A 14505-nucleotide genomic window follows, 5' to 3' on the forward strand; every position below is an offset into this window, starting at 1 on the left:
ACCACCTCGCCATGACGATAACAGCGCCTGCTGCCATTAAGTTACCCCCTGCCCACAGGATACTGTTCCTATGCCCCGGGACACACTGTAAGGAAAGCAGCATCACCCTCACTCCGCACGGAGGGAGCAGGGCCCTGTGTGGTTTACGTGACTAAGGAGGCTCAGAGCTGGGTCTTGAACTCAGGACCCAGTACTCAAAATCTGTCTACTGTCTCCCCTCCGAGCACCTCTATTATTCAACATCACCTGCCAAAGCTGCATGTCATGAAACAGAAATAATAAATATAAATATTTAAAAAGCAGAGGAAAAATGATTGTGCACATTTATATGACAAAAAGCCAAGATAATTCTTTGCCCTTCAGCATCAGGAACCAAATGGCAAGAAGTAACAAATATTATAAGGCCTTTCTCAATTTACCCAGGTCTTCTTGGGAGTAAAAACATGGTCATCACAACCTTAACAAGTTTAACTTATATCCTCAGAGAAGCATTCACATTCCACGTCTTTAAGGGGAGCATGCAGGCATAGGTAGCGATATGCATAACAAAAAATGCCAGTGTACCCTTTTCTTTAGAGAAGGAACAGCACCAACATTTCACTTCTGACATCTGTATTCAGGATCTGGCTTTGTCGTATCCAGTATCATGCTCAGGAAATCTCCGAACAGTAAGAGGTAAGTGAATTAAATTGCTGGAATCATAGTCCATTTACCACATCTGGATCAGGGAAGGGAAGCGTCAGTTCACCTTTTGGAGATTGGCAGTCTGTACATCGTTCCTGGCTCATTATGATTCCAGCAGGATAAAGGGGAGATGCTGGTTTTTATTTGTAAATGTCAGGTTTTCATTTCAGTTTATTGCCTCGTTATGTTGGTGGCTCCACAAAGCAGGCCCGGGACATCTGGGTCAGAACAAATCTGGCCATAGGAGAGGCGGGAGGGGTCCTTGCTGAGAAGAGAGTGGTAGTGCGAGCAAACTTATTCCTCAAGCTCCCGGGGTTTTCATCGGCTCCTCTCACCAGCATTTATTTCCCAGGATGAGTCGTCTGTGCAGGTTTTTGTTCCAATCCAGATTCCGAGGAACAGGAATCAGGCTCTGAGTTCATGAACGTTCGTGAACATCACCGTGGGATAGTCACCCCTTTCTCAGTGATGCTGGAAAATCAAAACCAAGCTGCACAAAAGCTTGAGGGAGTTCAAGAATGGATGCTGGGATGCTGGGTACTCTGGATTGAAGTCTGTCTTGAAGTGAACTCTTTTTTTTTTTTTTTTTGGTCCCTCTGCTGACCATTTCCTATGTTGAATGAGACTATGAGCTTTTCTGATTTGTGAATTTTCTATTTTACAAGAGAGCTATACCCACCAACTTAACAAATCATTACCCCTCCCTGCCCCCCACCGAGTTCCTTATTTTGCCTCTGAAAGCATAAAGGGCTCCCTTGGCACTGGGTCTGAAACCCAGAGGAGCAGCGGTCCCTTGGTGAGCTAAGTGGAAGGCAGCCCAACCTGCTCTCATGCTTTTCATGTAGTCATTCATTCCAGAAACACATACTGGCGACCAGCTGTGCGACAAGCGCTCTGCTCAGCACCGGGCGCACAGAAGTAATGAGCCGACTGGGGTCCACGGGCCAGTGGGAGAGAGAGAGTCGAGCGAGTGGTGAGGACCTGCCACGTGCCAAGTACTGAGACAGAAGGGAGTGGGAAGAGCTGGGCACGCAGCCGAGGGCTCCTCATCTCCTGGGAGAATCAAGCTGGGACTTCAAGTGGGGCCTTCAGCGGGAACGTTCCAGGCACAGAACAGAACATCACCAGGGACTATGGTTTGAGAGGACTCTCCTGTGCTTGGCTCTTTCAAAAGCCCGGCCCTCAGCCAGCACTGGCACAGGAGGCTGCTCCCCAATGTTCACCCCCTGCCTTCATCCCGGGCTGGGCAGGTGCCTGCCTCAGTCCTGCGCCCTCCCATGGCTCCCTGGTGCTTGATTGAAAGTCCTGTTCAAGCATCTCCCTAAACTGTAAGCCTTTGGGACCCCTAGTGTTGACATAAGGCATCTAAAAAATTTTTGCAGAACGACTCAAAATGACAATAATATATTGATTATAGTAGAAAATATTGTATTTATATGTCATTGTCTCACTTTATAGATTATGTACCTATATTATTGAATGAATATGTTGATAGTATTTTAGAATAATATATTAGTACACTGCTGTGTTATGATTATTATTCAGAGATCCAAGTACTAAGAATTCGTACAAACCTTTAGGCATCCATCATTATTTCTTGGCTCTCTGAGTGGAAGTTGACTCCTTTTATCTCTTCTCTGTTTTAATAGGACAGAAAAGTGTAGTCACTTCAGCCAGGGGAGGGTAAGAAGTGCCACTGGCTTTCTTGGACAGCCAGCAGCAACAAGGGAACGGCTGGGGGAAGTGGAGATGGTGTCATCCCCCCAGGAAACCTGCCCCCTCTGCTGGAGGGTCAGGGCGAGAGTCGCTGTCTTCAGGTTCCTGGTCCCCGGGGACTCCGGGGCTTGAGGCGAGCATGCTTTCTGCAGACAGTCTGGTGGTTCTCAAGACAGGCAGCCAGCTGTCCCCTTCACCCCGAGGGTGTGTCGCAGCTGGTCTTGTTTCCCTTTGTCAACGTGGGAGACATCCAACATCTGCCATTTGCATAACGTGGGTGCTTTTGCAGCTTAGCATTCTCTGTTTCTACAAATAAACGCTTTCATGAGAAAACTGAAATGTCAGAAAAAGAGAGACAACCTACTTTAAGGTCGCTGCTGCCTCCCAGCAAGGGTGTTTAAAAATAACCCCCAATCTGCCGAGTGCTCACAACTCTCATTGCGCCAGCTCAGGGAAGGCAGCGTGGAAGGTTCCAGGCTGGAGTGTGCGCTGGGAAGGTGCTGGCACCCGGCTGCACACCACCCTGTGGATCTCTGCCTAAGGGCAAATGGTCAACCCTTTGATAGAAGGTTCTAGTATCGGTTTCCAGCTATGGTGAATGGCTTTAGTTCTGACTCGGACGTGCTCTGTAGGAAGGAAAACACTGAGGGGCTGAGGTGGCAGGGCCAGGATGGGTGTGGCTGTCAGGGTGTGGCACTGAGAGACCCGGTAGATCCCTCGGTGAGCAGGGACTGTGCCTCCAGGATCTGCTCCAGCAGCGCCGACAGAGGAGAGCCTAGATTTTTGCAGTAATTTCCAAGCTGTGCTCCACGGATGTCTAGTGGCTCTGGGGCAGACCTTCAGTCCTTCATTTACGCTGATGGACTGTGTCTGTTACTCCAAGAATGGCCTCCCCCAGGGTTGTGCATTTCACTCGAGAGCACATTCTTAAATAGAGGAATGGAGCTTCTGCTCTGCGTCCCTGTAAACCTACCAGCAGGGGCGGATCTGAGGGCCCCAGGGCCCAGTACCTGTGGAGCATCACCTTGGACAGATGTCTGTACACCTGTATTCAAAACACCCTGGGCAGCACTGTCTGAGCTGCTCTTCCAGGCAGAGCCAGTGGACAACAGTAGAGATAAATCAGATCTCTATTTCCTGAGAATTCCCTGAAAGGCACCAGGACTAGGGCTGGAATCTCACCAAACAGGATCGCTACTGCCTCCGTTCCATCACTTTCTGAGGGGCCAGTCTCAGGGTTAGTGATGAGCCCAGTACCTCTACCACCAGGCCCTTTAACCAGAACCCCTCCTCCTGTTAATGATAATATAAACAGAATGTGGGTCCCATTGCACCCACAATCATATTAAGGTGCCCATGTCTACATGCCAAAGAAAAGGAAGAACCTGGGAGGTCTAGAGTCACGTGAGCAATTAACTCCCTAAAAGGTTAAGGATCTACTGTTTCTTCTACTTACTGAGCATCTACTGCGTGCCAGAGACCATGCTAAGTGGCTTATGTGCATATCTCACTTAATCTTACCCCCGGGAGGTCGGTATCCCTATCCCCATTTCAAAGATGAGAAAAATAAGGTTCAGAAAGTTTAGGATCTTGCCCCAATTTAGGTTTCAACTTAGGCCTTCCTGATTTCAAAGTCCATCTCCTTAATCTTGGAGGTTTCAGGGTAATAGGCAAAATGCAAAACACATCACATTTGTCCTGAGTGGCCTCATGGCAGGCCTGTGACATGACATGTGACATCTTTCCCCTGGGGGTGATCCCTGTTCTTCACGCCCTTCAATGCACGCGTGTACACCCTCAGATATCTCAAGCCCCAGCCAACAGCCAGTCGGCCACCACTCATGTGAATGAAGTCATCCTTGACCAACTCATCTGCCCCATTGGACCTGTAGTTGACCAAAGAGGCAGGAAAGGCCCAATCCAAATGGGCAAAGCTTGGCCCAGAGCAGCAGAACTGCCCAGCTGACTTGAGACTCATGAACAGTAATAAATGTTCCTATTTTGTAAGCCGCTGAGTTTGGGTGGTTTGTTAGGCAGTAGTTAACTGGTAGGTACGCCCACAGCAAGTGAACCTGTTCCGCAGACATTGTACAGAGCTTATTCCTTGAATATCAGCCCTATTGGAAAAAATGTGCGATCTCAGACATATCAAATCAGAGCAGGCGTAAACTGATCTTGGATTTTGTGACAGCCAGAGTCATATTGCATAAAATTTAGATCCCTTTAGCTTGTGTTTTAGTTATGAAAGAGAAAAATAAAGTCAATCTGATATGGTTGGCAACACAAATGCTCACTAAACATTGATTTTACTTTCAAAGTAAAACGTGGTTTCTTGAAAGTCTTGGTTGCATTCTAGGAGCGCGTTTGCCCACACTTCTTGGAGGAGGCGATGTTCTCATCTTAACGAGGTTCAGCGAGTGGGGGCTCAGGGGTTTCCTGATGGGTTAAAAATGTCATTTTTCCTCCGAGGAACCACGAAGGACATGCTGCCTGTCAAATGTAATGTTTCCTTCCTGCTTTAGCTTCCATCCCAGTGCTGCCGCTGGCTCTATGATACTATCTGCCGAACTACCTTCATTTTCAATTTTAAAACATTTTTCAAAATGTGATGATCTATCACAAAATTTCCAGGGTTGGCAGTGCTGTGGTCTGAATGTTTGCCTCCCCCCCCCCGCCCCCATTCATATGTTGAAATCCTGATCCCTAATGTGGTGGATGAAAAGGTGGGGCCTTTGGGAGGTCATTGGGTCATGAAGGCAAAGCCCTCATGGATCAAAGACCCAGAGGACACCGAGAGAAATAAACCAGAAAGAGGGTTCTCACCAGATCCAACCACGTTGGTGCCTTGAGCTTGAACTTCCTGCCTCTAGGACTGTGAGAAATAAATTCTGTAATTTATAAGCCACCCAGTCTGTGGTGTTTTGTTATAGCAGCCCTAACGGACCAAGACAACTGGTTTAGTCAGGTTGCAGGTGCTTAAAGAGTTTCTAAGGCAGTGGTTCTCAACCTTCCTAATGCCGCGACCCTTTAATACACTTCCTCATGTTGTGGTGACCCCCAATTTCATTGTTACAAATTGAACATAATTAAAGCATAGTGATTAATCACAAAAACAAGATGTACATATATATGTGTTTTCCGATGGTCTTAGGCAACCCCTGTGAAAGGGTTGTTCGACCCCCCCAAAGGGGTCGCGACCCACAGGTTGAGAACTGCTGTTCTAAGGGGAAAGTCATTGTTGAAACCATTAAGCTATTGGTGAGAAGTGAGCACTCTTCACCCAGACATTTTGTCACATTTCCTTGTAATTATTTTACTAAGAAAGTATTACAGATATAGATGAAGTCTCCTATGTACTTACCCTGATCTGCTCCACTCCCTCCCTCCCCTCAGTTAATCACTATCCAGAATTCCCATCGTAAAGACAAAGATGTTATTGGAGATTTTCATTAACCTCTCTGCTAAAATCCTGATTTACTATGTCTATAGCTATACTAACACCAAAATAACATTAATTTCACATTCTAAGTGAACACAAATTCATTCCTAATTATTCATCATATTATGCATTATACATACTGTACATATATACATATGTGCAGTATACGTATATATACTGTATTATAAATTACTGTATATTATAGCATATTTTATTGGCTATCTACTCTGTGCTGGACACTATGCAAGTACTTTTCACATTTTCACTTAATTCTGACTCCTTGAGATAAATATTTTTATCCCTGGTCCACAGATGATAAAACTTAGCTTCAAAAAGTCATTCATGGACATAGAGCCAAAAATATTGACACGCATCTGGGTCCATCTGACTTTAAAGCCTATGCATTCAATCTCACTCAGTTCTTTAAAATTTTCTAGATTTTAAAATTAAGCTTAGTGTTAGACTAATTGGCATATAGTTATGAGACATGTTCTTTTTAAACTTGAAATAATAATCTTGATCTTTGAAATTCCTGACTTCCTCCTTCCTCCTCGGGATTTCAGAGGGAGTGGCTCTTTGATCTGACCCAGAAGCTGCAACCTAAACAAATGGAAAACCTGCTCCTGTTTTAAGATTCAGCTTAAATGTTGGCCCCTCCTCCCTGCCCTTAGCTGGCTGAGCCTCTCCTCCCCGTCCATCCAGGTGTGTTGGGGCTGAGGTCCCTCCAGGGCAGCTGAAGGCACATATAGCTCCTGTCTCTCAGCCTGACGAATGAGTGAATAAATGAGTGGACACTCACTTACCTGACAGATACGCTGAGGGGGAGCCGTTGAGCGTAATGGCATTTTCAAGATGGCATGTAAAGAGAGCTCTGTCCTGAGTTCTGGGAGACAAGGGTTTTGCTATGGAAGTTCCAGGGCAAAAAGTAAAAGTGTTTCAGTCTTGACTCTGCCACCAAGTAGCTTGAGGTAAATTCGGCCTCACTGTCCTCATTTGTAAAAGGATTCCTCCTAGCTCCAGTGCGTGATGTTCCTGCTTTAGAGCCCGGTGTGGTTCAGGAACAGTTCTGAGACTATGGGCCTGCAGTTAGAATCCTGCTTAATGAGGTCAGCTGGGGAGACGAGGTGGAGGTGTGCAAGCATGCTGTCCATGCCCCCGAGCACCAGGGAAAACCCTCCCTACGTCTGCTGTCCTGGCAACTCGGAATAGAGCCCCCATTCGCGCTAAGTGTGACCGGCTTGGGCAATAAGCCACGTGGTCACCCCAGTCATAAAGCTCTAAAGACCGGGCGAGGGTGTGATGGCCGGCCCTCTGTGCCCAGCTATGTTCAGAGAGGCATAAACCACTACGGTTGCAGCACATCCTGTGGGCTGGACCCTGAGGCTCCTAGAATCCTCGTCAAAAGCTCTTCGGGAAGGAGTTTTGTGCTTATGCCAGAGTCTGAAGGGGATCTGGGAGAAGCATGCATCTAGGCCGGTGCAAGATGTTGGGATGAACGAGTTGCTCAAGCCAAACAGTGTGCGATAATAAAAATGTCGAAAGCATGAAAATAACCACAGAGAAAATTAAAAAGTGCCACACAGGAGGTGCAGCAGCCAGGCAAATCCTCCTCAGGGAAGAGGGGTGAGGTCAGAGGATTCAGACAGGTGCCTGGGAGCTCTGGGCAGATTGCCTGGAGGCGGCAGCACCACATAAGCAGCCCAGCTTAGTGAGGTACTGGTTTGCACTGCATGCAGGGGCCAGACGATCCTCTACAGGAGCCAAGGCGGGGCCCTTAATTGGGCCTGGGGGTTACCTGCGTTCCTGCTCGCTGGACATTGCAGCCCTTTCCTGCAGCTCAATGTGGACGCCAGGCAGTTGGTGGTGCAGACAGTGAACAAGGGGAGGGAGGTGGGGCATCTGGCTGCTGGGAGTGGAAAGAGAGGCAGCACTGGGTAGGGAAGGGGAGGGAGACACTCATTTTCCTTAAGGGGAAAGTGCTCCCAGACACCGTGTGTGGAGGCTCCCTCTGGGCCAGGTTTTCGGTCTGTGGTTAGTTATCAGCTGCAGCCACCAGCAAACACCTGTGTTTCCTCCATGCCAACTTGAGCACAGACCTCAGCATCTCTTAGAATCCCTGGACTGAATTCCATCGCCATAGAGCAGAGAAGGCGGGAAAGTGTGCTGAAGATTTCTTAGACGGCAAATGTCCTCAACACAACACACGCTCCAGAGGCTCTCCCAGGCTGCACCGGCCAGGCAAGGCGGATGAGGCACTGAAGGGCGGTCTTGGCCTTGGCTCTCCCCCTGCTCAGAAATATGTCTTGAGTATTGATGTGTCCAACACCCTCCACAAAATAGCCAGGCTTCCGGTTAACAGGACCCACTCTCTTTAGGAGGTTTTTCTAGGTCTCGCGTCTGACCACAATGTGTTTCTTCCACACAAGTTAGTGTGTCTCTCCAAAAAGAATGCTGGGGCTGTGCTGTTCTCCATCTCGCTATGTGGGCCACCTGAGGCTCGGGGACACCGAGTACTTTCCCCAGGGCTTTGCAAATCCAAATGAGAACTGGATTTAGTTCAGGCCTGGTGCCAGCACCCGGGTCTCAGCACCCCACTTCCTGCTGGGAGAAGGAAACAAAAGCCCTGCGCTGTGGGCACGGGTACCTGGGGTCACCACGACGAGGGGGGTTTATCCCATGTCCTCCGGGGAAAGGGGGGCTGAGGCGATGTGACAAGTCCACCTGAGGAAGCCATCGTTGATCTTGATGGAGCTCAGAAGATGAAGTGTCCCAGGGTCCCCAGGGCAGTCACGGTAGCTCCTCAGGCTGAGGGCAGTGAGGTGGCACAGCCCAGGCTGTGAGCTGCCTGCCTTCCTCTGCCCACGCCCTCCAGCCTGTCAGGACTCTGCCACACACCCAGGTTCCATGGCTCTGTCCTGATCATGTCCCTGGAAGGCAATCCTGAAGCCCAAGTCCCTTTTAGTACCCTCTTCTGACTACCGGTGGTAATGCTGTTATTATTGGCTTGACTATCGGACTTGGGCGATGAGAGCCATCTTCATTTCCAAGAGCCCAGATGCAGCTCTTCGTCCTACCTCGACCTTTCATCTGTGCCTCCCTGTTTCCTGGTGTGCAAAGCCTTGGCTTTAAAATGGTAACACTCTGTGTTTTAGTATCTTCAAAACTTGCTGCAATAATTCCACCATAATAATGAGCATGGGAAGAAATAATATAAAATAAAAGGTGAAGGAAAATAAGAGACTGGACTTCGCTGGGGTTGTTTGTGGGCCTGACCCCTGACGCAGCTCCGGGCCTTCTTCCCTCACTCACTGACTCATTTACAGAAGGCGACGATGGGGCCCCCCTCACAGGCTGCTGACAGGAACGCAGGACTGTCCCGGCCTCTGGTGCACTGTATGAATCACTGGGGGTTTATCCAACAGCAAGAGCTGCTGCACAACCAGCTCTGTGCTCCTTGACACTGGGCTTGACTGGGACCGCTAGCTGAGATGGAGGTCCCTGTGTGCCACCCAGGGTAACATGCCACAGAGGCTGGCAGGTCTGCCACCCCTCCCACTGCGTGCAGTGCACCTGTCCTGACTGCTGGTAGCACCCTGTCCCACTGGCGATCCCCTTCCTGAGGCTAAGCTCCTGAGGGCCGGGACTGTGGGTTATTCATCCCCGAATCCCCAGGCTGGAGCTAGACCGTGGGTGGCATCCTTGATAGCGGGACCCTCCCAATTCTTCCCTAGGCCTAGCCAGGGGTGGGCAAACTTTTTGACTTGAGGGCCACAATGGGTTCTTAAACTGGACCGGAGGGCCGGAACAAAAGCATGGATGGAGTGTTTGTGTGAACTAATATAAATTCAAAGTAAACATCATTACATAAAAGGGTACAGTCTTTTTTTTCAATAGTTTTATTAATTTCAAGGCCCGAGGGCCGTAGTTTGCCCACGGCTGGTTTAGTCACACCCTCCATCACCTCCCTAGGGGAGAAACCAAGCAGTCAATGTCTGATACTTGCCCAGAATTGCTATCTATACAACTTTCTTGGATGGTGACATTGTACAAGGTAGAAAGTGTCACTCCTTCTCCTTGAAACCTGAGCCAAGCTGGGCCAAGTCAGCCCAGGGCTGTTTCCCTTAAGCCCCCTGGCCCTGCCCCGCCCAGAGGCTGACCAGAAAGGCACAAGAAAAGGAGATGGCCCACCTGGAGAAACAAAGCTATGGGCCTCTGCTTGCTCCTCCTCCCTCAACACCCCCTTGTGATTCAGACCTAGCTGTGATTGAGGTGGTGGGGTGATGGTGAGGTGATGGAGGCGGGCAGGTACCAGCCTCACTCAGTCAATGTTTTGAGTTTAATCTGAAATTGTCGTGGAAAGTTCATCAGGGATCAGAGATGACAAAGCTGAAACTGCCCCAAAGCCTCATCCTTGCACCCAAAAGGGAAACCCTGTACCCACCCACCCACCAAGTCATTCTTTTGCATGTAGGAGTTAGGGTTTGTCTTTATATGAGTGAGATCATGTGATATTTGTTTTTCTCTGAGTGGCTTATTCCTGCTTACCATAATGTCAACAACAATGAAAGTTAAGCTTTATAGTGCCCTCAGCTGGGTGCCCCAAAGGAGGAAGGGTCTGAGGGATGAGGGAGCTGCCCTGGTGGCAGGACGGTAGAACCTTCCAAGTCTGGGAGGACCAAGAACAGGAGTCAGTGCCCCACTTGCAGGAACTACCCTTGGGCAGGAATGGCTCAGCGCTGACCCTGAGCAAGCCCTCCTTCCCGGCACAAAGGCCATGAGCAAAAGGCCCAGGAGGGCAGGGACTTCTCCCAAGCACAGCAGGTGCCCAGAGCCTCTGGTTTCCCTCGTGACGGGTCACCCTCTCAGTGACAGAGGTTTGCTTTGCCACCACCCCAGTGGGGGTAAATTGCCTGAGAAGAATGAAGGAATGTAACATTTCTTATACTTCACATGTCTTGGTACAAATTCATACCCAGGATATTATTTTACAAACTCAGGTATGTTGATTAGCAGAAGGCCTTCTGGATTGAGACCCTATACTTTCAACTTTATTAAAATATTATTTGTTTATTTATTAATTACCAAAACCTGGGCCTGGGCTCCAGTGTGTGACTATAGAAGTTAATCTCAGGGGGAAATATTAAAATGAAATTAAAAGGCTCCAGGGTTTCTGTTCTTCTGTAGGAATGCAGCAAGATAACATGAAGAAGGAAACCCAGAATTTTGCTGGAACAGGCAGGGACAACAGGAAAACTCATGTCAAAAGCCCAGGTGTGAGGTCGAGCCTGCCCCCATGTGTCAACTGCCGAGCAGCAGCCACAGCCCTAGTTCCTGAAGCTGGAGCTGGGATGGGGCCTTTGGAGGAACCTGGATGCATGCTGGATTTCTCAAAACAGAAATTGAATCAGGCAGTGGGGAATATAGTTAGTAAGTCAACCCCACAGCCCTGATTATTTTTATGCCAAGCTAATTTAAATGGTCTATTTCTATAGGAATCAGTTAGACTTCCACCCATCTGCAGCTCCAGCTTTTTATTGTATTTCTCTCTCTTCTCACAGCCTGCTTGTGTGTGTGTGTGTGTGTGTGTGTGTGTGTGTGTGTGTGTGTGTTTACAGCACCAATGAAAATCTCAGAAACCACATTTGCAACCAGCTGCCTCAGGCAGCCATTGCTCATACACTGCAGCACAAGCTTATTTCTCTGAGGAGAACATTCATCATGATGATTATTTTTTAAACATAAGCTTCACTAAGCTGTCTTTCTTCTCTGAATTTCCATTCATTTGCATACTGCCACTTCCTAATAAGAATTTCCCATTTCATCCCACCTATAACCAAAGGGGTTACTTGGAGAGGGAGGGAGAGAAGAGGAAGGTGCCAGGAACAGGGGCAGAGAACTGTGGAGGAGAGGCTAGCCAGGGGCAGGAGGGTGCCCGCGCCACCTGGCCCTTCGTTCGGGAGGCTCTCTCTGTGGAGCTGGGGTGTTTCTTTGTAGGTCGCCTTACCTGAGTCTTGGACTCACATCTGCTTTCTCCACTCCACTAAAAGCTCCAGGAAGCCAGGTCCTCGTCTTCACTGAATATATAGTGATTTAAGGAATAATTCACTCTTCCTCCTATCCCAGGAGTGCAAACTTGGACTATTTTCAAATAAATTTAAAAAGCATTGTTGAAGTCTATTTTGTGTAAGCCACTGGGTTAGGGACTTTGAAGTTGTGTCTCACTCCAATGAGCTTGGTCTGGTGGCCAGTCCTGGGTTCAGAGCATGGAAATCTGTGCTCAGGCCCCCAGCCCAGGCAGGTTTGCAGCCAGAATCTGGACGACCCAGGACCGCGCCTAACACTTCTGGGGCCCTAACAAGAGCAGAAACGAAGGCGCCCTTCCATTCTCGTTGTTTTAATGAGTAATTAGATTTTCTTATGGTAAGAATATGAAGTTTCAGAGATCATATTGGACCTATTCAAGTTATTGATTTATAGAACAGTTTTCTTTCTTATTTAATCCACTTCCTTTGTCTTGATTAGTAATTAAATCTTCATTAAATAAAGAATTGGTTACATTTTGTTTCTAAATTTTATGTGGGCCATGCTGACTAGAAGACTGCTAAATTTTATTGTTTCCAGTTTTTAAAAATTTAAACAGACTATCCCTTTCAAGGTTTTCTTTTTTCTGAATTTTTTTTCCCTCTTTTTAAGCTCCATTTTTGCATTTCCTTTAACCTGTCACAATTTCAAATGCACTCATGCTCAATGACTCAAAGGACTGAAAAAAAATATGTGAAGTTGTATTCAGAGTGTCTAAGATTTGAATGTATTTTCATCAAAAATGAAAATTAGTTTTCAAAACACTTATTTTATTCCTAAACTATACAAAATCAATCATGAAATTTTAAAAGCAAGTAGGTCATAATTCATGGATATCAAAAGTGTAAGTCAAAATTATTTAAATAAACTGAAATTTTTATTTATGTTTTTGAAAAAGTGATTAAATCTTGTTAAATTTTTTGTAAAAAATAAAGTCATTGACAGAGGCAGCTGCCTCCTAGCCTGGATCTGACACCCGCCCGCCGTGCAATCCGTTCCTTCGGTCCTAAGTCCAGTGTGGCAACCCTCAAGGAGCAGCTGACTGTGCGTCTTCTTAAGGGAGAACGAAGCCCCTAGAATAAGACTACAGTCGTTGGGCTGGTGCTGTTGGATAGCCTGAGCCATCAGTATCTAAATGAAGGATGTGGCAGATAAACTTGCTCTTGTTGATGTCACGGAAGACAAACTGAAGGGAGAGATGATGGGTCTCCAGCATGGCAGCCTTTTCCTTAGAACTCCAAAAGAGACTACAGTGTGACTGCAGAGACTACAGTGAGACTGCAGAGACTACAGTGAGACTGCAAACTCCAAGTGTTTATTACCACAGCTGGGGCACGCCAACACGAGGGAGAATGCCGTCTTAATTTGGTCCAGTGTAACGTGAGCATCTTTAACTTCTTCATTCCTAATGTTGTGAAATACACCCCACCTGCAATTTGCTTGTTGTTTCCAACCCAGTGGGTATCGTGACCTATGTGGCTTGGAAGATAAGTGGCTTTCTAAAAAACCATTTATTGGAAGTGGTTGCAATCTGGATTCAGCCTGGTTCCATTACCTAATGGGGGAGCGGCTGGGAGTTCACCCATTAAGCTGTCACGGGTGGGTGCTTGGGGAGCATGGACATTCTAGTGACCCTGTGTGAACTGGAGTGAATGTTGCTGGTGTCTCCCCAAAGGATCTGCACCCTGATTTAGGCAGCGATGCAGATGAGGAACAGTGGAAAGAAGTTCACAAACAGGTGGTTGAAAGTGCCTATGAGGTTATCAAACTGAAAGGCTACACACCCTGGGCCACTGGCCCGTCGGTGGCAGATTTGGCAGGAAGTATGACGAAGAATCGTAGGCGGGTGCATCAATCTCCACCGTGATTAAGGGTCTCCACGGAATAAAAGAAGACGTCCTCCTTAGCGCTCCTTCCTCTTGGGACAGAGTGGAGCCTCTGATGTTGCGAAGGTGACTCTGACACCTGAGGAAGAGCCCGTTTGAAGAAGAAGCAGATAACTGGGGCATCCAGAAAGAGCGACAGTTTTCAAGTCTTCTAATGTCTACCACCTCACTGTCTGGGCTACAGCAGGATCTCAGTTGGAGATTGTGCATATTGTCCCTTTTATCTGATCTGTGGCTGAAAATATCACTTTCCGAAAGGCAGAAATAGTAATGGTTCATAAAACCCTGCCTCTGTGTCCTGATGCTGGCCCATCCTTATCTTGTGTGAAATAGTTCCACCTCCTCAACGGCGCCACTGCCAACGCTGCATACACTACAGTTGCCCTTCAAACTAGATGTGTGTGTGTGTGTGTGTGTGTGTGTGTGTCCACTGGGTTATATAACTTGTGGTTCCTTTACCAAACATGCCTCGTCCAACTTTTTTCCTCCAATCAATCGCATCCTGGGATCCAATGTATAAATTTAATATTGCATGTCATGTGCATAACTGTTATAAAGGGTATTTGTTACTCCTCACCTGAGGATATTTTTCCATTGATTTTTAGAGCTAGTGGAAAGGAAGGGGGAGATATACAGAGGAAGTATCAATGTGAGAGAGACACATCAACTGGTTGCCTTTCACATGAGCCCTCACCAGGC

The 14505-nt window shown here is 47.6% G+C and overlaps 1 pseudogene across 1 annotated transcript; it reads left to right on the forward strand.

Moving 5' to 3' along the window:
• The first annotated feature begins 13055 nt into the window (after nt 1-13055).
• LOC308513831 (L-lactate dehydrogenase A chain-like) lies at nt 13056-13905 on the forward strand (annotated as a pseudogene). Its single transcript has 2 exons — nt 13056-13172; nt 13372-13905. The product of its transcript is annotated as an L-lactate dehydrogenase A chain-like (transcript).
• Nucleotides 13906-14505: the final 600 nt, after the last annotated feature.

This window comes from Myotis nattereri, assembly GCF_964212035.1.
Source record: "Myotis nattereri genome assembly, chromosome: 2".
NCBI classification, from domain to species: domain Eukaryota; kingdom Metazoa; phylum Chordata; class Mammalia; order Chiroptera; family Vespertilionidae; genus Myotis; species Myotis nattereri.